This window comes from Poecilia mexicana, unplaced genomic scaffold (genome assembly GCF_051168715.1).
Source record: "Poecilia mexicana isolate PSO_F unplaced genomic scaffold, ASM5116871v1 scaffold_17, whole genome shotgun sequence".
Classification (NCBI taxonomy): Eukaryota; Metazoa; Chordata; class Actinopteri; order Cyprinodontiformes; family Poeciliidae; genus Poecilia; species Poecilia mexicana.
This window is the reverse complement of record NW_028263386.1, coordinates 2,193,975-2,216,923: the sequence shown is the minus strand read 5'-3', so window position 1 is coordinate 2,216,923 and position 22,949 is coordinate 2,193,975. Positions and strand designations below refer to the sequence as shown.

General features: G+C 44.3%; 1 protein-coding gene across 1 annotated transcript in view; it reads right to left on the bottom strand.

Moving 5' to 3' along the window:
- myo10 (myosin X) overlaps positions 1–22,949 on the bottom strand; it is a 108,824-nt gene that overhangs the window by 85,081 nt on the left and 794 nt on the right. The window lies entirely within an intron of this gene.

Below are 22,949 nucleotides of genomic sequence, written 5' to 3'. Positions count from 1 at the left end.
TTCCCAACGAACGTCTGTCAGGATTTTAAAGGCCATTAAAAACACAACTGAACGTGAGTTCACTGAACCGACATCCAGATCTCCTCTATGATGTTGGGAAACGGGACATTTGCAGCCTGGATGTCGTCAAATCTGCAGAAACTTTGTGATTTTATCATGTTGATATGAACCAAAGTGTTGAATCTGTTCCTGCTGGAGTCAGAGGAGCAGAGAACAAACTGGTCAAAAGCTTCAAACTTTAAACCTGCAAACAGGCACTGAACTCTACCTGCAGGAAATATGAAATATCCTGGCTATTTATCAGAAAAGCTTTCAGAAAAATCCTCCCAACTTCAGACGCACCGATCAGGCTCTAACTCTCCAATCCTAACTTCCTGACCTGCAGGTTCGCAGAAAATGAAACTTTTGCAAACCGTTTCTGTCCTCTAAGAACAAGCAGCAATGACACGTTTACAGGCGAAAAGACACAGTGGGAAATTACAGTTTTGATGCATTTGATGAACAGAATCAGTTTTAGATGATGGGAGAACGAAATGAAGGATTTCAGGAAACATTATGATCTCCCAAAGCAAAGCAGTAAATATGAACGACATTTTGAAGGTTTATGGCTTTGAGCTCTTCAAAATGAATAAAAACTGAAGTAAAACCTGCCAACACCTGGCAGGTCTGAATTATTAACGGAGGGGTCAGAGGTCACATCAGGGTGTGAACAAACAGGTGAGGCTCAGCAGGAAGCAGCTGCTGTTCGGAGGATCGTCTTCCTGTTATTACTAATCAGCCAGTAATAACAGGCCGATTATTACTGATTATTACTGATTATTACTGATCAAATGTCCTGATTTCCTTTGATCCCACGCTGCGCTGTGAACGCTGCAGCTCCGGTCGCTGTGGAGCAGCTGAGGATGGATCCGGCCGACCCGGCAGAGGCGTGAGCAGAACCAGACCGGACCCGGAAGTCAGCCGCCACGACGAGACGCGGCTCAGCAGAAACAGAAGAACCTACGACATCATGGTCATTGTAGAACGAGGAAGAGAACATTTCACAGAAAAAACTCTGGAAAAGTTTGAGATTCATCTCAGAAATGAAAATTTCTGAGTTTCAAAAGTTAAAGTTTTTTTTTTTTTTCAAAGTTTTTTTTAGAAATTAGATTTTTTTTCTAGAATAATAAATTCTAGTTTTTTTCTAACAAATGTCCAGCTTTTCAAACTCTTTTTCTTGAAAATTTCTGGTATTTTTAGGCATAAATGAACTCTGCTTGTCTGTTTCTATCCCTCCTGCGCCGCTGTCAGAACCAGCTCTGGCTCTTCCTGAGTCACTCTCTATTTAAAAATGCCCTGAAGATTTTTTCCCAGCTTCCTTTGCAGCAGTTCGCCTCTGACAAGCCAAGCATTAAGGAAGCTGACATTCGATGCGTCTCTCTGCAAACTGCAGGTTTGTGTCACGTTTTCACAGCAGAACCTCCTGAAAAGATTTTCCTGCAGAGCTAATCCCTGCGCTGCTCGTCACGAACGCGTCCAGGTCTGAACACGTCTGCAGGTTTCTGGACGGGTTTCCAGGTCTGATGATGAAACCCGTTTGACTCAGCTGAGAGGGAAAAATCCCCGTAGCACCGATGGATGACGGAGAACTTCACGAATAAAGAGTCAAACTTTGGCTGCTGAGTGGAATAATAACATCAGCAACCATCAGTGTGACCCAACAGGACATTTGGACATGTCCAGAACGAGGACAAGATGAAGAGCTGGACTCTGATGATGATTTTATTTTTCAAGAAAAGGAGCAGCTGACCAGAGAAGAGAATAAATCACTAGAAACGCCTCAAAAACACTGGAAACATTTCTACATGCTCCACCTTTGCTTCCTCCAAAACACCAAACCTCCAACAGGAGGAACTTATAGATTAACAACATATTAATCTATAAGGTCCAACATGTTTCTAAATTCAATACTTTTCCAAACTGTTGAGTTCCTGAAGTTTTTCAGACCAAATTCCAGAATAAATATGAAAGATCAGCGAGGAAGAAAACAGATGATGAAAACGGCTCGACTGCGTTTCCATGGACGTTTTAAACAAAGGAACAGAAAAAAGGAGAAAAGTCTTTTTTTCCTCCGTTTTCATTTCCTGTTTGTTTTCAGTTTTCGCTTGAAAGAAGAAACTGTTTTTGTTATTATTGTTGCAGATGTGACTGTTCTGGTGGTTTTCAGACAAATAAAACTGATGTGAAAAGTGAAAAACGTGTCAGACGTTAGAAGACGTCCTGTACGGACAGACAGAGTGTTTGGATGAAACCCTGATGAGAAGCAGCTCTGGTCATCCTGAACCTCCTGATGAGTTGCCTCATTAATCTTTCCCTGTTGCCATGACGACGCTCTGGTAATGCGCTCCTGACTCACGCATTCACGCCAAACTGCCCTGAATTACCCATGATGCACTTCAGGTGACCGGCTCCTTCTGTCTCTGAGCTGATAATGTGGATGTGGAAACGTTTTCCTGCTTGGTGTCACTTCATGGCTTAATGTTCAGCAGAAAACATTTTGTTTAACAAGCTGGGCAGTGATAGAGGCTCAGCAGCAACAAAGATCCAGCCTGTCTGAATGTGGGACAGATTAGCGCAAACCAAACTGTAATTACAGTCTGAAGGGGAAGAAACAAACAAGCAGAAGTGAATAATTGTGCAGAAAAAGCCTGTAGAAACGAGCAGTTTGGGGGTCGGACGTGGAAATCTGGGAATGCATCGTTCCCAGATTTCCCGCTGAATATCTGACGGAGGTGGGCGAGTTGGAGCTGATGGAGGAAACAGCTGCTGGATTTGAAGAGTTCAGCTTCCAGAGAGCCGCTGAGAGCCGGAGCCAAACGTGAAAAACAGAAGAGCTGCTGCTCAACTATTTACTCAGGAGTCACATATTTAAACTCAGACATTTATTACAAACTCTAAATAAAGTCGATACGGAGGAAATGCAGGTTGTGTTCTGAAGTAGCAACAAAATGGTGGAAATTTGTGCCGAACCATCATGGAGAGAACAAACTGGACCGACGGTCCTTCAGCGCAGCCGACCTGAAACGTTCAGCTGCTGCTACAAACACGAACCGAACTGTTCCTGAAAGGCCGGGCCGGTTGTCGGTCACTTCATTAAATGCCAGTGAAAATGTAGAGACGAGCACTCCACACCAAACTGATGCTCATAACCAGGCTGGAGGTCCGACTGGTTTAACCAGCAAAGCTCAGTGGAGATGGAAAACACAACGGTCAAACACCAATATGGCAAGCTGTTTGCGCATTTATTTAGCAGCGGCATTCGAGGAAAACAGTTTTATAAACCTGATGACATGAAGACATCAGCAGTAATGAGGTAAATAATGAGGTTTGTTGTCCTAAACAAAGCGCCGGTGATGAGCAGGTTTGGCTCTCGGTGGATCATTTTAAATCCCAGCCAGGATCCGTTTCCTGTTGATGTTTCCCTCATGTGGCTCTCAGGCAGCGCGGCCACCTGGACACTTTGACCTTTCGCTCGTTCGCCTCTCAGCAGAAATCTCCTGGTTTTCTTTGAATCGCCTGTTATTGGCTGCCAGCACCTGGATGCTGGCGCTGCTACAGACGATGCTTTGGGTTTCCTGTTTCAGTACAGCCACATGAAACAACAGAGGGCCAAAAAACGGCTAAATGTTCAAACCCGAACATAAACACACTTATCCTGTGCATGCTAAGGAGCTGAACTGCCTTTGAAAGCTGACGGCTTTGAAGTGAAGAGTTTCCCGCGTGCTTTTCCTGTCTGGAGGCAAAGTTTCAGATTATCTCCCTGATCTGAACTGGAGGATTTTATCCCAGCAGTGACTCCGACTCAGCTGGCAGCAGGAAGCTAAAACCAACCGTGAAGGTTTGTAATGTTCTCTGACAGACTCTCAGTGGGTCAACCCTGCATGCCAGCAACTAAAAACAACTTGAATCCAGAAACAATCAGCAGATGTTTCTGGATGAGTCGGGCCGTTTTGGGCTTCTTTTGGGTTTGCAGAACAAAGTGAGCGGGAATGCCACAAACCCAGGCTGTAATCTCCGCTCTGCTTGCAGGGCAGATCCTTGTTTTTGTTCCCACTGATGCAAACATGCAGCAGCCACAGAAACGCAGCAAACAGCTTTAGGGTCGGCCTTTCCCTCCCCGTTCTGTCAGTGAATCCCTTCACTCTTTCATGCCCATTGTTTCCATGCAGAAAGTTCCCATTAATCTGGTTGTTTAAAGTCTTTATTTTGTGTAGATTAGCAGAGGAAGCTGCAGCGCTCTGATTTCAGTCGCATGCAGGACAGATTTATGTTTGATTCAACCTTCATGTCTAAAATTATTCCACAGAAATAACAACATGAACGCTGAGTGGGAGCAGCTATTCTGGGCCGGCTTTCATCCTCTGCTTGATGCCTTTCCAACTCCTGGACAGAAGTGGGACTTTCCTCTGATTCACCGCTAGAAAAACTGAGCTGGGCTGGAAAAGCACAACCAAAACGCCGAAAAGTAGAAAACAGAAAGAAGAGCTGAGCGGGATTTAAACCAGCTGGAAACAGAAAACATTTACGCTACAGAAGCACAGAAATCAGGTTTCCTCCTGGAGCTGCTGAACCGAAACCCAGAGGCTGATGAGTTAACGATGATCGATCTACTCTGAGCAAGCATGAGGCGACAGTAGGCAGGAAAGACTGCTGCTTCACAGGAAGAACCAGAACCAGTAGGAGCCAGCTGGGTTTACTGGTTCTGGTGTTTCTGTCTGGTACGGCAAGCAGACAGAAACAAAGCAAAACGCCAACAGATCCTTTAAATGGGGGAAGATGCTGCCCCTCCCCCACCTGCTGCTTCACATGGAGTGGGAACGGAAACAGACATCCCAACACATTAAAGTTGAATTCTTAGTAAAATAAACATTTCTGGTTTCATTTAATGATCATTTTTAATTCAACTGGAATCAAAATGTATTTTAAATAAAGTTAAAAATGTTCTAGTTTTTGTGGTAACAGTGGAAAAGTTTAACAATTCACTGAATGGATATAAAGAAGATCATTATAACTAATAATAACTTATTATTCCAGCAGCAGCTTGAAGAGTTTTTGTTTTTCTGTTTAGAATAAAAACATGATAAACGCGTTTCTTTAGGATTCTGTGGTTTATGGTAAACTGAGGAAACGGTTATTGTAAAGGTGGTGCAGCTTTAAATCTCCTCACACGTCTTTTTTTCCAAGAAGTTCAGCCCACAAAGTGGCTCAGCAAATAAACACCCGGACGACCGAACCGCCGGTACTGAGCTTCATCCGCCGGTCGTATCTCTTCCTTCTGCTGCAGAACCGCAGGAAGCCGCTCTGCTGCCGGATCGGCTCCATGTTGGGACTTTATGTCATTATTTTGACCGAAGAGTGAAAAACGAGGTGATGTGACGTTACATCTGTGAGAAAGCATTAAACGGATGTTTATCAGCTGCTCTTCCCAGAAAATCAAACTCATGTGAGATGAGTTACGGATTCAAAGAATCAGCAGGACGCTGCAGCCTGGAGCCCAACAACGGGCCGACAGTGAGCTAACTGGACCTGTTCTGGTTCCCATCGCTCTGGATCACCAGGTCCAAACGTCTCTTATAAGCCAACCTGACCTACTTTCCCTGCGGTGTGTGTGTGCAGAGGGAAGTGTGTGTCTGACTGTATTGTTCTGTTGTTTACAGAAGTGTGTGAAAGTGAGACGGCCTGAAGCAGAGAGCATTGTGGGTCGGTGAGCGCCATGTGTTTCCCAGCTGCGGCGGCCTGGCATCGCCACCCAACAGGAACATGAACCGATCCTGGGACCCACAGCGGCTCCAACAAGACGGAGCAGCTTCAGCCACCGAATTAAAGCCGTAACTCACTGTGACCCGAACTCGTCCACAGGGATTCACTCCTCCAAATTAAAAGGTTCTACCTAGAAACGCCGTCCGACGTCTCACCAGTCACTGCGAAGATCAGCAGGAAGAGACTGAAACCTGGAAACATCAGCAGGTATCAACGTTTTCACACAGCGAGACTCTGTCACAAATTAAGTTTCTTCTGCTGGTGTGTGTGCAGTGTGTGTGAGGTGTGTGTGAGGTGTGTGTGCAGTGTGTGCGGTGTGTGTGCAGTGTGTGTGTGTGTGCGGTGTGTGTGTGTGCGGTGTGTGTGTGCTGTGTGTGTGTGCAGTGTGTGTGTGCGGTGTGTGTGTGCGGTGTGTGTGTGCAGTGTGTGTGCGGTGTGTGTGCAGTGTGTGTGTGCAGTGTGTGCGGTGTGTGTGTGTGCGGTGTGTGTGTGCGGTGTGTGTGTGCAGTGTGTGCGGTGTGTGTGCAGTGTGTGTGTGCAGTGTGTGTGTGCAGTGTGTGTGTGCAGTGTGTGCGGTGTGTGTGTGAGGTGTGTGTGTGCAGTGTGTGTGCAGTGTGTGCAGTGTATGCGGTGTGTGTGTGCGGTGTGTGTGTGAGGTGTGTGTGCAGTGTGTGCAGTGTGTGTGTGCAGTGTGTGTGTGCAGTGTGTGCGGTGTGTGTGTGAGGTGTGTGTGTGCAGTGTGTGTGCAGTGTGTGCAGTGTATGCGGTGTGTGTGTGCGGTGTGTGTGAGGTGTATGTGTGCAGTGTGTGCGGTGTGTGTGAGGAGTGTGTGTGGAGTGTGTGTGTGGTGTGTGTGAGGTGTGTGTGTGCAGTGTGTGTGCATTGTGTGTGGAGTGTGTGTGCGGTGTGTGTGTGTGGTGTGTGTGTGCGGTGTGTGTGTGCGGTGTGTGTGTGCGGTGTGTGTGTGCGGTGTGTGTGTGCAGTGTGTGTGCAGTGTGTGTGCGATGTGTGTGTGAGGTGTGTGTGCGGTGTGTGCGGTGTGTGTGTGCGGTGTGTGTGCGGTGTGTGTGTGCGGTGTGTGTGTGCGGTGTGTGTGTGCGGTGTGTGTGCAGTGTGTGCGGTGTGTGTGCAGTGTGTGTGTGTGTGTGCAGTGTGTGTGCAGTGTGTGCAGTGTGTGTGCGGTGTGTGTGCGGTGTGTGCGGTGTGTGTGTGTGTGCAGTGTGTGTGTGCAGTGTGTGTGTGCAGTGTGTGCGGTGTGTGTGTGAGGTGTGTGTGTGCAGTGTGTGTGCAGTGTGTGCGATGTGTGTGTGAGGTGTGTGTGCGGTGTGTGTGTGCGGTGTGTGTGCAGTGTGTGCGGTGTGTGTGCAGTGTGTGTGTGCAGTGTGTGTGTGCAGTGTGTGCGGTGTGTGTGTGAGGTGTGTGTGTGCAGTGTGTGTGCAGTGTGTGTGTGCAGTGTGTGTGTGCAGTGTGTGCGGTGTGTGTGTGAGGTGTGTGTGTGCAGTGTGTGTGCAGTGTGTGCAGTGTATTGCGGTGTGTGTGTGCGGTGTGTGTGTGCGGTGTGTGTGAGGTGTATGTGTGCAGTGTGTGCGGTGTGTGTGAGGAGTGTGTGTGGAGTGTGTGTGCATTGTGTGTGGAGTGTGTGTGCGGTGTGTGTGTGCGGTGTGTGTGTGCGGTGTGTGTGCGGTGTGTGTGCGGTGTGTGTGTGTGGTGTGTGTGCAGTGTGTGTGCAGTGTGTGTGCGGTGTGTGTGTGCAGTGTGTGTGCATTGTGTGTGTGCGGTGTGTGTGAGGAGTGTGTGTGGAGTGTGTGTGCGGTGTGTGTGAGGAGTGTGTGTGGAGTGTGTGTGCGGTGTGTGTGAGGTGTGTGTGAGGTGTGTGTGTGTGGTGTGTGTGCAGTGTGTGTGCAGTGTGTGCGCAGTGTGTGTGCAGTGTGTGCGGTGTGTGTGTGCAGTGTGTGTGTGTGGTGTGTGTGTGCGGTGTGTGTGTGTGGTGTGTGTGTGCGGTGTGTGTGCGGTGTGTGTGTGTGGTGTGTGTGCAGTGTGTGCGGTGTGCGGTGTGTGTGCGGTGTGTGTGTGCAGTGTGTGTGTGCGGTGTGTGTGTGCGGTGTGTGTGTGCAGTGTGTGTGCAGTGTGTGTGCGATGTGTGTGTGAGGTGTGTGTGCGGTGTGTGTGTGCGGTGTGTGTGTGCGGTGTGTGTGTGCGGTGTGTGTGTGCGGTGTGTGTGTGTGTGTGCAGTGTGTGTAAAACGTGCCTGAATCAACTCATTTCTGCTCTTGCTTGAGTAAAACTGTGTGAAGCAGAGATGCTCTTAGTATAATTGTAGGTTTTTCTGCCTCCTCTGGTCTTAAATTCACCTGAGCTCAGGTAGGAAAACCCTGATATTCAGGAGGTTCAGGACAAACTGCTGCCATGATCTCAGGTTCCACTGAGCTTCCTCTCTTCCAGCTTCCTGCCTGCTCACATCAACTCCAGCTGCCATTAGCAAACATCCAGAGAGAAACGGCAGGTTAGCGTCTCCAGTTCACCTGCAGGAGGTTTAACTGGAGCAGACGGTTCAGTTTGGTCCTGATGCAGCAGCAGGTCTGCAGTGAGGAATCCAGCTGGGCTGAGTCACAGTGAAACGATGTGGGTTTGTCTAAAACAGGAGCAGCATCACGACTCAACATGCTGAGCGTCCTGCACTCTGCTGCTGAACAAGAAATTCAGTTTTTATTAAACTGATGATTTAGCAGCTTAAACTCTACAAACCTGATGTGTTTCTTATAAAACTCAGAGTGGAGTTCAGCTCTGCAGCATGATGCTGCAAACAAACATCAGTGAGCCACATTCGATCAGATCCTCTCCTGCTAATAGAGCAAATAAAACACAGATTAATGAACCATTAAGGACTCTGAGCCTCTCAGAGGAGAAGCTGACATCCTCTGGCAGCCGGATCGCAGGGGAAGGCGGCTAATTGGTGGAAATGGATGTTTGGGTTTTTTGGGGTTGTGTCTAACCAGGATTTCTCTGTGTGTGTGTGTGTGTGTGTGTGTGTGTGTGTGTGTGTGTGTGTGTGTGTGTGTGTGTGTGTGTGTGCAGTCGGGGGTTTTCCAGGAAGTTGCATTCACTTTGGATCAGATAACTCTCCTCCAGCGTCTTGTTCAGATCTGATCAGAAACAGAACCGAATGACTGAGGATGTCCAAAACAATAAGCAACATCCTGCAGCAGCAAAATGCATGTAGGCAGATTTCATATTTTAAAACATTATTATCTGCTCTGTTCATTACAGAACGACACTGAGCAATCTGCAAAGGAATAAACCAAAGCAGACGTTACACTAATAAACTCATTTAGACGTTTAGACGTTAATTAGGAGGAAATTTTCCTGATTGATGCTCAACAACAAACTGAAGAAGGTTTCTGATTTTTATTCTCTGGTTCCCACAAATATAAATAATGTCTGTCAGGTTGATTTATTTTTTTAAATAGAAACATTATAAAGTAAAGTTCAGCTCCGACTATAAAACCTTCATGATTTATAACATCCTCTGGTAAACGTGTCTGAACTTCTGTTACACATGATAAGACTGAACGTTCACGCGATTTTCTCTCCTAAATAACCAAATTAAAATAAAATAATAAAATGCTCCATGACTGTTGCTGAAGGTGTGAAGGTAGAAAAAGTAAAATTCTGCTAACAACCTGAGCACAGCAGGGGGTCAGGAGGAGAAACTTAAAGATTGGTGTTCGGTCATCTGGTTTGGATTGAAGAGGAAAGTTATGTGTTTCTACTGCAGATGAATCTCCGACTGACCTGGACTTTAGCAGAACTGATCAGTAGAGTCAGTTTTAATCAACAGAAATCAAAAATGTCCCAGTCAAAGTTCAGCACCAACAGCATCATCTTTACATCCAGATCCAGTGAAGACCGGATCTGTTCGGTAACTGGCTAATCCGTAGAAACAGCAGAGAGCCAACACCTGCCTCCGACGCGTCTTTAGCACATTTTCCTCGGTCCGTAAAGAGAAAGTGGAAAAATCGTTTCCTTCCTGCAGCTGCTGGCCGGAGATTTTCTGTCAGGTTGTCAAAGCTTCTCAGGACGGAGGAGCTTCAGGTAGATCCAACTATAAACCATCCACAGAAAACGGTCCGCACATCAGGAATAACCAACCCAAACAAGACTCTCTGGATTTCTAGTTTAACTGAATGTTTGTGAATTCATCAGTAAAGTCAATCGGGTCGGATCAGAACCTCTGCGCTCCGTTTTAACTGAACATTTCATCAGCAGGAATCAGAGCCCACAGCTCAAATTTCATTTTAATTTCAGAGAAATGATCTCTGGTCAGTTTCACTGAGCTGAACGATGAATGTGAGGAGAAACGGATTCAAACGTCCGTCAGGAAACAGGAAACGTTACAGAAATGACCAAGAAATCAGAAAACTTCAGTCACAACAGAGCAAAGGTCAGTTTAACTCAGATTATAGGAGTTTTCTGAGCATAACCAGAAGAGATGTTTGATTTATTTGGTAATAAAGTGGATCTGAAATGTTATTTGTGTACGACAGACTGGAGTTTGGATCAGATTTCATCCTTTATTAAAACTAATTCACAGAAAATCCAGAGAACTTCATTAAAACAGCAATGAAGTTTCCTAAATCAAAGCATAAATGCTTTACTAAACTAAAACAGTTTTAAATGTTGTATGTTTGTATAAACTGCTCTGCATTCTGCATGCTGAGGTGACTGATTTTTCACAAGCGCAGACAGAGCGTTGGCATAGCGTAGCATGAGATTAGGATGAGCTACAGAGTTATTTCTGTAACATTTCTGAGACGTTTCCAAGCAGTGGCTCCTATCTGTGATACGTTTTACATCTCCAGCTGCAATTCAGCTGTTTCAGCATAACGAGTGGCAGAGAGACGGATTACATCTGATCGATCAACAATAAAAAGAGAAATGTCTCCAAGCAACAATTAAAAAACAAATTCAGAATTAAGGTCAACTGCTGCAAAAACCTGTTGGCATCACTTTGGTCCAGACCAAACTAAAGGAGCAGAACCGTCGATCATAATCCAACTCTGGTTTTATCTACAGGGACAGAAATAAATAAGTTTGATTCTCCGCCTTGTTTTCCTCCATCAGGAGACTCTGATGAATTCAAACAGAACATGTGGACGGAGTTGGACCGGGCCAGGAGTTAGGAAGTGTCCGGATCCAGAGGAATGCTGAAAGCCGGAGAGGAAGCCAAGACGAGCTAAAACGGTCCAGGCGGAAGGAGAGAGGAGGCAGAAACAAGACGAGTTATTTAATCCTTCAGCTCATATCAGCAGCTCGCTCCCAGCCACAGCAGAGAAAAACGCAGCTTTTATTTCCCGTCTTGTGATTATTCAGGAACCGATACGTCTGGATCAAAACAGTAGCTTATTGTTTGGGTTTGATATAAACTCAAATACTTTTTGCCTCCAGCTGGAAGATGAATGAAGTTTCTGTCCCGTTTGAAGTTTTTCCCTCATTCAGGCCATAAAGCTGCAAATAGGTGAAGCAGAAAAAGCTGCTCATGTTAAGACAAATCCACACAACCTGCAGTCCTGATCTCCACTGCGACGTGTTGATAGACAAAACATTTAGAGACGATCCAGAACCGACCAGAACCAGCAGAACGCAGGAGAAACCAGCGACAAACAGACGAAACCAGATCAGAGCAGAAACCAGATCAGAAACCAGATCAGAGCAGAAACCAGATCAGAAACCAGATCAGAACAGAAACCTGATCGGAAACCAGATCAGAGCAGAAACCAGATCAGAAACCAGATCAGAAATCTGATCAGAGCAGAAACCAGATCAGAGCAGAAACCAGATCAGAAACCAGATCAGAGCAGAAACCAGATCAGAAACCAGATCAGAACAGAAACCTGATCGGAAACCAGATCAGAGCAGAAACCAGATCAGAAACCAGATCAGAGCAGAAACCAGATCAGAAACCAGATCAGAACAGAAACCTGATCGGAAACCAGATCAGAGCAGAAACCAGATCAGAAACCAGATCAGAAACCAGATCAGAAACTAGATCAGAAACCAGATCAGAAACCAGATCAGAAATCTGATCAGAGCAGAAACCAGATCAGAAACCAGATCAGAACAGAAACCTGATCGGAAACCAGATCAGAGCAGAAACCAGATCAGAAACCAGATCAGAACAGAAACCTGATCGGAAACCAGATCAGAGCAGAAACCAGATCAGAAACCAGATCAGAAACCAGATCAGAAACCAGATCAGAAACCAGATCAGAAACCAGATCAGAAATCTGATCAGAGCAGAAACCAGATCAGAAACCAGATCAGAGCAGAAACGACTCATCTTCAATAAAATAATCAGTCAGAAGAGGAAGACGAAGATTTCTGATGACGAAGGACAACTGAAGACGACATGGACGAGTTTATTCTGATGTTTTGTGGTAGTATTGTCATCATGACAAAGATTATGATTAAAAAACTGTTTATTATTCATTTTTATGTAACAATATGACTGAATGTGTGGTTTAGCATTCATAGCATCACAAACACAAATGCTGGTCCTGGTAAATATTTCCCAGGTTTCTTCAGGTCACCACTTACTAAAAATGTGTGATTTATTTCACTAATCTGCACACAGCAGCTTCATCTAATCATATCTTTTAATTTACTGATATTAAATGAGGCTCTGATGGAAGAAACAGAGAAAACAGCAAAATAACCCCGTTCAGCCATTGGACCGGTTTTACCCCGTTCAGCCATTGGACCGGGTTTTACCCCGTTCAGCCATTGGACTGGTTTTGCCCCGATCAGTCTTTGGACCGGTTTTTGCCCCGATCAGCCTTGGGTTTGCCCCAGCGGAGGACTTCTCTTTCTGTCTGGGTTTCAGTCTCACAGCCTTGCTTCTTTGTTTGGTTTCCCACAGCTCCCTCCGCCTCCCTGCAGCACTTACTGCAGCACTTACTGCTGCAGCAGCGCCGCCGGCTTGGGGCAGAGCGCAGCCCAGCATTTGGACTGTGTGCCTCTTTAACTACGTGTTATTTTAACAGCTACACATAAAGCCAGCAGCTGAACTCAGCTGCCTCTTTTCCCCACCGGCAGAAATAAAATGATGTAAGAAATCAGATCCCAGCGCTGCAGCGTTATATTCCAAACATAACCAGACGGCTGCAGACGTGACATTGATACCAGAGCTGCTGTTAGTGAAGCAGCTTCAGTGTGAGGATATAATCTGCTGTAGTTTTACCCAGTTTACACAAAGAAAACCAGTTCCCAGATAGGAACATGACTACTCTCCCAGTAATGAGTTGGTGGAATTCGAGCCATTCAATCGACTCGGAGTCATGGTGTTTATTTTAATGAGCAGAAATGCTCTCATACTCGACCTGCTGACCCTCAGCATCAATCACGCCATGATGGACGTCAGGTTGGTGAACTATTTAGTTGATTTTCCCAGTTTATCCACTGGTTCCAGTTGATCTGGTTCATCTGTAGCTCACCTAGTTAGCCGTATTTTAAACAGCTGGAAACCGAAACCAACCTTCTGCCTCCTGACACGTTTGTTGATTTGAGAAAAGACTGAATGATTTCCACCGTTACGTCATAAACGTTGTTTCCTCTTGGATCAAACCTAAACGCTGAACAACCAGATGCTAACCAGTTCATTTCACACATGCTAGGCTACATGGTGGTTTGGCATTTTCTCCTTAGTAACTGATAATTAGACGTTTAGCTTCTCCATCAGGAAATATTTAACTGCATCATATTTGATATTTGAACATTAATTTTCCTGCATCGTAAACATTTTCTCTGCATAATCCGGCTGCCAGTCCTCACGATTATCGGCTGCTATTCATCACCGTCTTCTTTCCTCCTCAAAAGGTTTATGATAAAATGACAAGTTTTTGATCGTTTCCTCAGTGGAATCAACTTAAATGCGATATTAGGCTGTTATCACACAGACATGTTGTTTTGACGTCCGTCATGGTGGAGTGGGAGGCTTTCTGAAGGTCGTGACGTCACAGACAGTCAGAGGGGTCGATGAAGTTATGCCTGTGATTCATCACAGCAGGAAGTCAGGAAGTCAAAACGATGATGTGCAAAAAGGAGCCGAGTTCAGAGGACGCAGGTGTGACGCATCAACAACCAAAAAACATCTTTACTGCTGTCTAAAGGTTTAGATCGATCAGGATGCTTCCTTTGCATCTCAGATTCGATGGTTTCCAGGCTCGTCCACGTTTGAGGCGACCTGGGACCAGAACCTGGCAGAGGAACTGGACTTGTAGATCCGGTCCTGCCTGGAATGCTCTGGGATTTCCCACAACGTGCCGGAACGCGCCGCTGGTGAAGGAGAGGTCTGAGTTTTATTCCTGGACTTGGAGGAGCAGACAGATGGACGGATAAATAAAGAACAGCAGCCAGGGTCTGGTACTCGGCTTATTGTGTTTCTTATAAAAAGTTTGCCGACATCAAATTAAACCACAAAATGGATCCTGACATCATGAGGCTGTCGCCTCTGTCACCAACCACTAAGCTACGCTGGGAGGCCATCCAGCAAGAGGAACCAGGAAACGCTGATCTAAGAATGTCACTTCTCCAAGGGTAAGGACAAATCCTTCAGTGCACGCAAAGCGGTGACATCAGAGGTCAGCAGCAGAAATATGTCAGCCATTTGTGTCTAAAAACGCCTCAGACTCTCAGCAGTTACTTATCAAGGTTACATAAAAAAACAAAGACTTGAGGAGTTTGGTTGTTCATGTTGGCGGAGGAGAGCGGAGGCCGTTTCCAGCTCGGATCTGCAAGCCGTTTAAATTCCTTCCAGCTCGGGTTGGCGGCTCCACAGGTGTCGTGTTTCAACATTAAAACAGCCATGAAGGCAGGAGGCAGAGAAACTGTGGCTCCATCATTAAATGCTGCAGCAGAAAGAGGGCGGGGCTGGCCTTTGCTGGGGCGGGACGATTAACAGCCATGATTGGGCCGTTCCGTTTTACGGCTTTTAATGAGAAATGCAGCTGAGGCTTTCAGCAGCAGCAGGAATAAAACCGACTCCTTCAGAACCGGAGCAGAACCCGGATTCTCTGGGCTCGTCTGGGTTAAGCAACTGTTTGTGTGATTTTCTTGGAATCATGAAGTGCTCAAATATCGCCTCCAGAACTGAGCTTGGACCGCCGGAGCTGCAGCTGCCGCAACCGTTCATGTTTGCTTATCATTCATCTTCGACTGGGTTTATTTTCTGACAGCGTAACTGCAACACAGCTGTGCCAACGCGGACTATAAACCTGCATATTCCCACAAACCTCCGACCAACACCGGGCTGCGCTGATGTTACCCACAATGCACTTCACTGACAGGAAACATGATCGTTTTATTTTCTAGACTCAAATTCACTGATTTCTGCATCAAATTTGGGTCAGTTTGACACAAAACATTCCCAAAGTTTCTGCATCTTTAGGATTTTTATCTTCATAACATCATAATAATCATCTGAGATTCAGGAGAAATAAAGTGTGTGATACAAAACGGTTTGTTTTAAAGGAGCAGAAACAGGTTGGGGTGAAACTGGAGGAAGTGACTGCAGCAGCAGGACAGGACGGCGGCTGCAGCGGTTAGTCTGCACGACTGAAACAACGTTGGATTTAGAGCAGCAACCAAAGTTTATTCTAGTTCATTCTTCAGTAGATGGTTGATTTTTATGCATCTGCAGATAAAAAATCCTCCTAACACCAACATGTGAAAAGTTTGAGCCAACATCCACACGGTGTTTGGCTGATTAATCGATGAATAATTAGATTTAAAAGGTTTTAATGGGAGATTTTACAGAATCTGAACCTGGTGAAGTTAAAACTGACTGGTGGAGCTCAGGGTGGGATGGATTTAAAAACGTGAGATTTATTTTAATTTTAAATGCAAAATGTTTCGATTATTTTGAACAGCTTTGGTATATTTCCTGCTCTGAGTGTTTTTTCTTGAGTCTGTATCATGCAGCTGTGATTAATCAATTACTAAATGAATTAGCAATTATTTAAATGATTGATTCACCACAATAAATCCGACTTTATGTTTTCCTGAAGCATGAAGTTCAGTTTGCAGACGAGCTCACAGGAGAAACTTGCAGCTGTTTTTTAAACAATAGTTTATGGAAATGAATCGACCTCCATCCTCCGGTCGGCTGCTGCAAACATCAAAACGTTTCATTCATCCAAAAACATTCAGTTCAGACGGGAACCACTGAACTGACCTGACCTTTGACCTGCCCTTTGTAACGTTGCTGAGCGACTTTACTATCACCAAGGTTGTGATCACTACAAACACACACCTGAGGCAGAGCTGCTCTCTGATTGGCTAACAGCCGAGGCTCCACACCTTCAGGTCAAATAGAAACAAACCGACTGACTGCAGTGTGTCAACACACACACTCCAGGTGAAACACACTGCAGGTAAAACACACTCCAGGTAAAACACACTCCAGGTAAAACACACTGCAGGTAAAACACACTCCAGGTAAAACACACTCCAGGTGAAACACACTGCAGGTAAAACACACTGCAGGTAAAACACACTCCAGGTAAAACACACTCCAGGTCGGCGCTAACTGACTCACTATTGGACACAATCAGACCAGAACCAGCCAATCACATCACGTTGCTGTGCAGCCTGAAGGAGTTAATTAAAACGAGACTCTGGTTTAAAAACGTTTCAGACACATTTCCTGCAGGAAGCTTCGTTTCTTCAGGTGGATTTTAAACACGTCTGAAGTTTTAATCTGTTGTTTTTATTTTAAAGTTTCTCACAGGTTGGAGAGTTCATGATGTGAGCCAAAACCAGAACCAGTTAACATCCCTCAACACATTCCTCTCTGCCTGAAACTACGACAGCACATTACCGCCACCAGAGGTGGAAAAAATGGAGTTCATTTCCAACAAAAACCTCAGAAATTTCTGAGATTAAACTCAGATTTTTCTAGAAAAACTTGGAAATTTCTGAGCTCCAACAGTAAAAAATGTTCAACTTTTAAAACTCAAATTTTCAAGATTTTTCTAGAAAGTTTCTGAGATTAATTCTGGGTTTTGTGGTAGAAGTTTCCTCCGTGGTTTTTCTATCTGAAACGGCCCTAAAATGCCGCCGTATGAATCCGTTCTCCATCACGGAGCTGAAATCTGCAGCAGTTTTACGAGTTCTGGTCTCAGTTCAGAAACTTTCCTGTAAAAATCCACCGGGGGAAATGCTGGCTGATTGTCGCTGTACAGGAAAACGGCGTTTTGTTTCAAAGTAAATGGAAGGTGATGAAAACCGGCGCTCTGGATTTGTGGAAACACTATTTATAGAGGCAGCGCCGGTGTTACGTCAATCCAACAGGTGTTACGTCAATCCGCGTTTCCCCATCAGATACGGTTCCCCCTTCGTCTTCTTGCCGCTCCGCCCCGCCCACGCGGCAAAATAGGCGCGTGCTCGTGATTGAGCACTGAGAAAGCACGCGCTTGTTCGGCGCGCTTGTCTGGGGAACTACGGACACCGTGAAAGCTCAAACAACATGTTTCGGCAAAGTTGTCACACTTTCTTCACGTTTTTGCGGGAAACTAATAGTAATAATACTAATAATTTTAATAAATATATATGTTATACATATTATAATTAGAATAAATAATATATATTTTATACATATATTATAATTATAATACATAATATGTTATATATATTATAATTATAATATATATATGTTGTATATATTATAATTATAATATGTTGTATATATTATAATTATAATATGTTGTATATATTATAATTATAATATATATGTTGTATATATTATAATTATAATAGATAGATAGCCTAGTGCTATATGAATTAAAAACAGGGCAATGCAATTTAATGCTCAATATTACCCATCAGATACCGTTTCCCCTGTTTTAAAGTGGGGGAACGCTATCTGATGGCCGTCTTTCACCCATCAGATACCGTTTCCCCTATCTGATGGCCATCTTTCACCCATCAGATACCGTTTCCCCTATCTGATGGCCGTCTTTCACCCATCAGATACCGTTTCCCCTGTTTTAAAGTGGGGGAACGCTATGTGATGGCCATAAATCTCCCATCACATACCGTTTCCCCTGTTTTACAGTGGGGGAACGCTATCTGATGGCCATAAATCTCCCATCACATACCGTTTCTCCTGTTTTAAAGTGGGGGAACGCTATTTGATGGCCATCTTTCACCCATCAGATACCGTTCCCCTTATCTGATGGCCATCTTTCACCCATCAGATACCGTTTCCCCTGTTTTAAAGTGTGGGAACGCTATCTGATGGCCATAAATCTCCCATCAGATACTGTTCCCCCACTGTAAAACAGGGGGAACGCTATCTGATGGGTGAAATGTCTCCATCAGATAACATTTCCCCACTGTAAAACAAGGGGAACACTATCTGATGGGTGATTTTAACATAGGGGGAACGCTATCTGATGAGTAAAAAGTGGCCATCAGATAGCGTTCCCCCACTTTAAAACAGGGGAAACGGTATGTGATGGGAGATTTATGGCCATCAGATAGCGTTCCCCCACTTTAAAACAGGGGAAACGGTATGTGATGGGAGATTTATGGCCATCAGATAGCGTTCCCCCACTTTAAAACAGGGGAAACACTATCTGATGCGTGAAAGATGGCCATCAGATAGGGGGAACGGTATCTGATGGGTGAAAGATGGCCATCAGATAACCTTCCCCCACTTTAAAACAGGGGACACGGTATCTGATGGGAGATTTATGTCCATCAGTTAGCGTTCCCCTACTTTAAGACAGGGGAAACGGTATCTGATGGGTGAAAGATGGCCATCAGATAGGGGGAACGGTATCTGATGGGTGAAAGATGGCCATCAGATAGCGTTCCCCCACTTTAAAACAGGGGAAACGGTATGTGATGGGAGATTTATGGCCATCAGATAGCGTTCCCCCACTTTAAAACAGGGGACACGGTATCTGATGGGAGATTTATGTCCATCAGTTAGCGTTCCCCCACTTTAAGACAGGGGAAACGGTATCTGATGGGTGAAAGATGGCCATCAGATAGGGGGAACGGTATCTGATGGGTGAAAGACGGCCATCAGATAGCGTTCCCCCACTTTAAAACAGGGGAAACGGTATCTGATGGGTAATATTGAGCATTAAATTGCATTGCCCTGTTTTTAATTCATATAGCACTAGGCTATCTATCTATTATAATTATAATATATACAACATATATATTATAATTATAATATATACAACATATATATTATAATTATAATATATACAACATATTATAATTATAATATATACAACATATATATATATATATTATAATTATAATATATATAACATATTATGTATTCTAATTATAATATATGTATAAAATATATATTATTTATTCTAATTATAATATGTATAACATATATATTTATTCTAATTATTAGTATTATTACTATTAGTTTTCCGCAAAAACGTGAAGAAAGTGTGACAACTTTGCCGAAACATGTTGTTTGAGCTTTCACGGTGTCCGTAGTTCCTCAGACAAGCGCGAACAAGCGCGTGCTTGCTACGCGCGTGCTTTCTCAGTGCTCATCACGAGCACGCGCCTATTTTGCCGCGTGGGCGGGGCGGAGCGGCAAGAAGACGAAGGGGGAACCGTATCTGATGGGGGAACGCGGATTGACGTAACACCTGTTCGGATTGACGTAACACCGGCTCCGGTCCAGACTGTTTTGGCTGCAGCTCAGTAATTAGAGACGCGCAGGGTTCTGCTGAAGGATGCGTCCCTGTGACACCGTGGTGCCGCCGCCTGGGTTCCTGCTGGGTCAGGAACCCAGACCCAGCAGCAGGTCTGGGTTCCTGATCGTCTCCTCAGCAGAGAAAATAACGCTTTCTTTAAACCTGCTGCATTTCTCACCAGCCCTGAGAGAACATCACAGCCTGCAGCTGAGGCGTTTCACACCAGACTGGGTCAGAGGACTGCTGCTCGGTGGTTCTGGTGCCAAATGGAAGATAAAGAAAGAAAGGCGAATGAACATCTGTGCAGAGTTTGAGTCCTGCGTAACAAAACGATCTCAGTTCTGCTCAGATTATTCAGTTTCAGTCTCTTCCTCTCAACATTTGGCCCAGAGTTTCCAGTTTTACAGTACGAAACGTTCCCAGGCTTCAGAGAAGAATTAACCATAAAAATCACAAACAAAACCTACAGAAGAACACAATGAAATAAAAACACTGACGGAGGCATACTGCTGGGCTGATGCAGAAAACATTGTGTCTCCTGTTCTCTGATCAAATCCATGTAAGACAGAAGCTGATCTAATTTTAGAGCTAAACTGCATATTGATACTAATGGTGAAGGTTTTTGTTCCCTCCAGTTTTTTAAAGCATTTTGGAGGAAAACTTGTAAAAGAAAATTGCTTTTTTTTTGTTTTACTTCAAAATAAGAGCATCAATAAAGTTATCTCTGCGTGTGACCGACTTAACAACTAAAACGGTGCTGTGGCTTTTTAATTTCCATACTTCATGCCACGCGATGCTGTAACACCTCTTATAAACACTTCTGTCCCTGGAAAACAAACACAAACGCCACAAACTGCTATTTATGACCGGATGCGGATCTGCAGCGACTATGAAATTATCCCCAACTCTGGGATTTGATTCCATGTTTGAAGAACTGCTTTGCTTCGTGGATCAGTCGGGTCGGATCAGAAGAATAAACTGTAGTTATATGAACCTTAGTGGGCTGCAGTCACGCTCACATATTGTAGTTTAAAAGCAGCTGCAGCTTCTTTACTAATGATGTGACTGAAATAAAATGTTCTAATACGATGATCCATCAACCAGAACATGAAAACATAAAGTTAAATACTAACATCTTTAACTAAATAATCTGCCGTTTTGGGGTTAAACTTTCATCACTTCCTGTTGTCATGGCATCCAGATGATCCTGAGGCGTTAAATAATCACTGAAAAGGGGAATAAAAACTTCTGGACAAAGTTTAGTATCTTCCAAAAAGAAGATTTTCATTCTTTATCAAATATGATGTCAGACAGTCTTAGAAAATAAAAATATACATATTAAACTAATGCTATTATCATCCTATGTAGCTTTTACTAACAGTTTTGCTTCAATAACCTTAAATATTTATAAACATGAATGTTTTTTACTTTATTAGTTATACCAAAAATAAGATAAAAAACACAAGGTTTTATAAGCTGAAAAATAATAATAATATGAAAAGTCTTGTGATTAAACTTTGATTTAAAGGCAGAAAACAAAAATATTGAACAAAATTCTAGAATAGAAACTAAAAGTTTCTGATTAGAGGAACAAATTCTATGTTTTACAATTTATGTTACTAATAAAATGTCTAGTTTTAAAAGGAAATTTAGAAATTTCTGGATTAAAAAAATATTTTGTAAAACTATGAATGAGGAAGAGTTTCTAAATGCTAATAGATTTTAAAACCTGTGTGATGAAACTCAGCGGTTTGGATGAGCAGAACTTTAAAATCAGACTTCATAACTTCACATTGATCTTTATTACAACTAAACCAGAGAAAAGTTTCCTTCTTCCTCCAGTTTCCTTCCCGGTTTTCATTCCTCAAACTGCTGCCTGATTCTTCCTCACTCCCTCGTCAAACGGCCTTTTCCTTAAAGACTGGGCTCTTTGTTCCGGCTGCCATTCGCTGGCAGACATAAAGCCAAACCAACGACATTTGAAACTATTGAACGTCTGCCTGCTTCTGGCTCTGGAGCAACAAAAACCCGTAACTGTGGCGGCCCACCAGACGAACCGCCGGCCCGTCATGGGACCGGCGCCACGCTGCACTGCAGGGGAAACACTGCGGAACCGTAGTGTTTGCTTTACACCCGCACCTTTAAGTTCTCATGACCTCTGACCTTTCATTCCACTAAAAACTCCTTCTGGATTTCAAACCAGCTCAGCACCAATCAGAGCACAGGAAGGGCTTTCAACCAGGAAGTCAGAGTTAACGGCCGTTACAGATCTAGATGAGGTAGAACCTGTTTTAAAATCCGCTTCCCTGCAGCTGAACTCTCAGGAATGACTCACGCTCTACCTGGATGACATCATCACTACCAGGTGTGGTTTACTGATGTAGTAAAACCAAATGGATCAGACAGCCTCACCCGCTCTGACAGCACACATTTCCCAACCGCTTACTGGCCTATTTAAAGGAAAAATTTCAGCAGACGTAAAATGAAATTCATTAAGAAAGTAAAAGTTATTTTATGACATTCTGAGTTCAGGAGGAATGTGATCAGAAACAGTTTCTGATCCGCCATGTTCAGCAGAGGATGAAAGAGTTGGCATCTGAAGGGAAGAATCAGTCATCAGGCCTGAGCTTCCAGCTGCTGAAGTTCAATCATGTTTATGATGTGATTCGTTAATCACAGGTTCAACAAAACGTTGGGTTAAGATTCAAGCATCTCGCATGCGGAGGTGAGCCAATCGTCATCAATGCAGACAGTCTTTTTGGGCTGAGATGATGTTTTTTTTCATCACTGTATTTTGTCAAATTGCAATAAAAACGTTGTTTCTGCATCATGTCAGTTTGTTTACAGCAGTAAAGTGATGATGTGCAGGTGCAGCTGCTCCACCTGAGCGCTCACAGCATTTTCAATTATTCCCCTGGGATTTTTACCACATTTCTCATTTAATGGAAACAGCAAAGAATCTCTACAAAGTTTTGCTCACATTTGAACCGCAGCGACCCTCACACACAGTTCATGTGTGACTAACCTGCAGCCGGGACATAAAAACAGGAATGCAGCAAATGAGCCTCATGCAAGCTGACAATGTGACCCCGTCTGACCTCCATCCGGTGAAGGTGAAGCTGCTGAATTTAAAACGCTGCGTCTCTTTCTGTGGGCCAGATGATTCCTGCGGATCCAAACACTTTTTACGCTCAGCGGCTCCATGAGTCCAGGAACAGAACCGAACCTCTACCTGGTGGCATCTGGACCTCAAAGCATCCAGATAACCAGAACCAGAACCCTCTATTCATCAGGTGGCCGCTGCAGCTTCAGTCTATTAATAGCTCTTCTTTCTTTATTGGAGGAAACCAGAAAATGAGGTGCGGAAATACCAGAGACCCACTGGGACCGGACCCGAACCGAACCTCCTCTGAGGTCCTG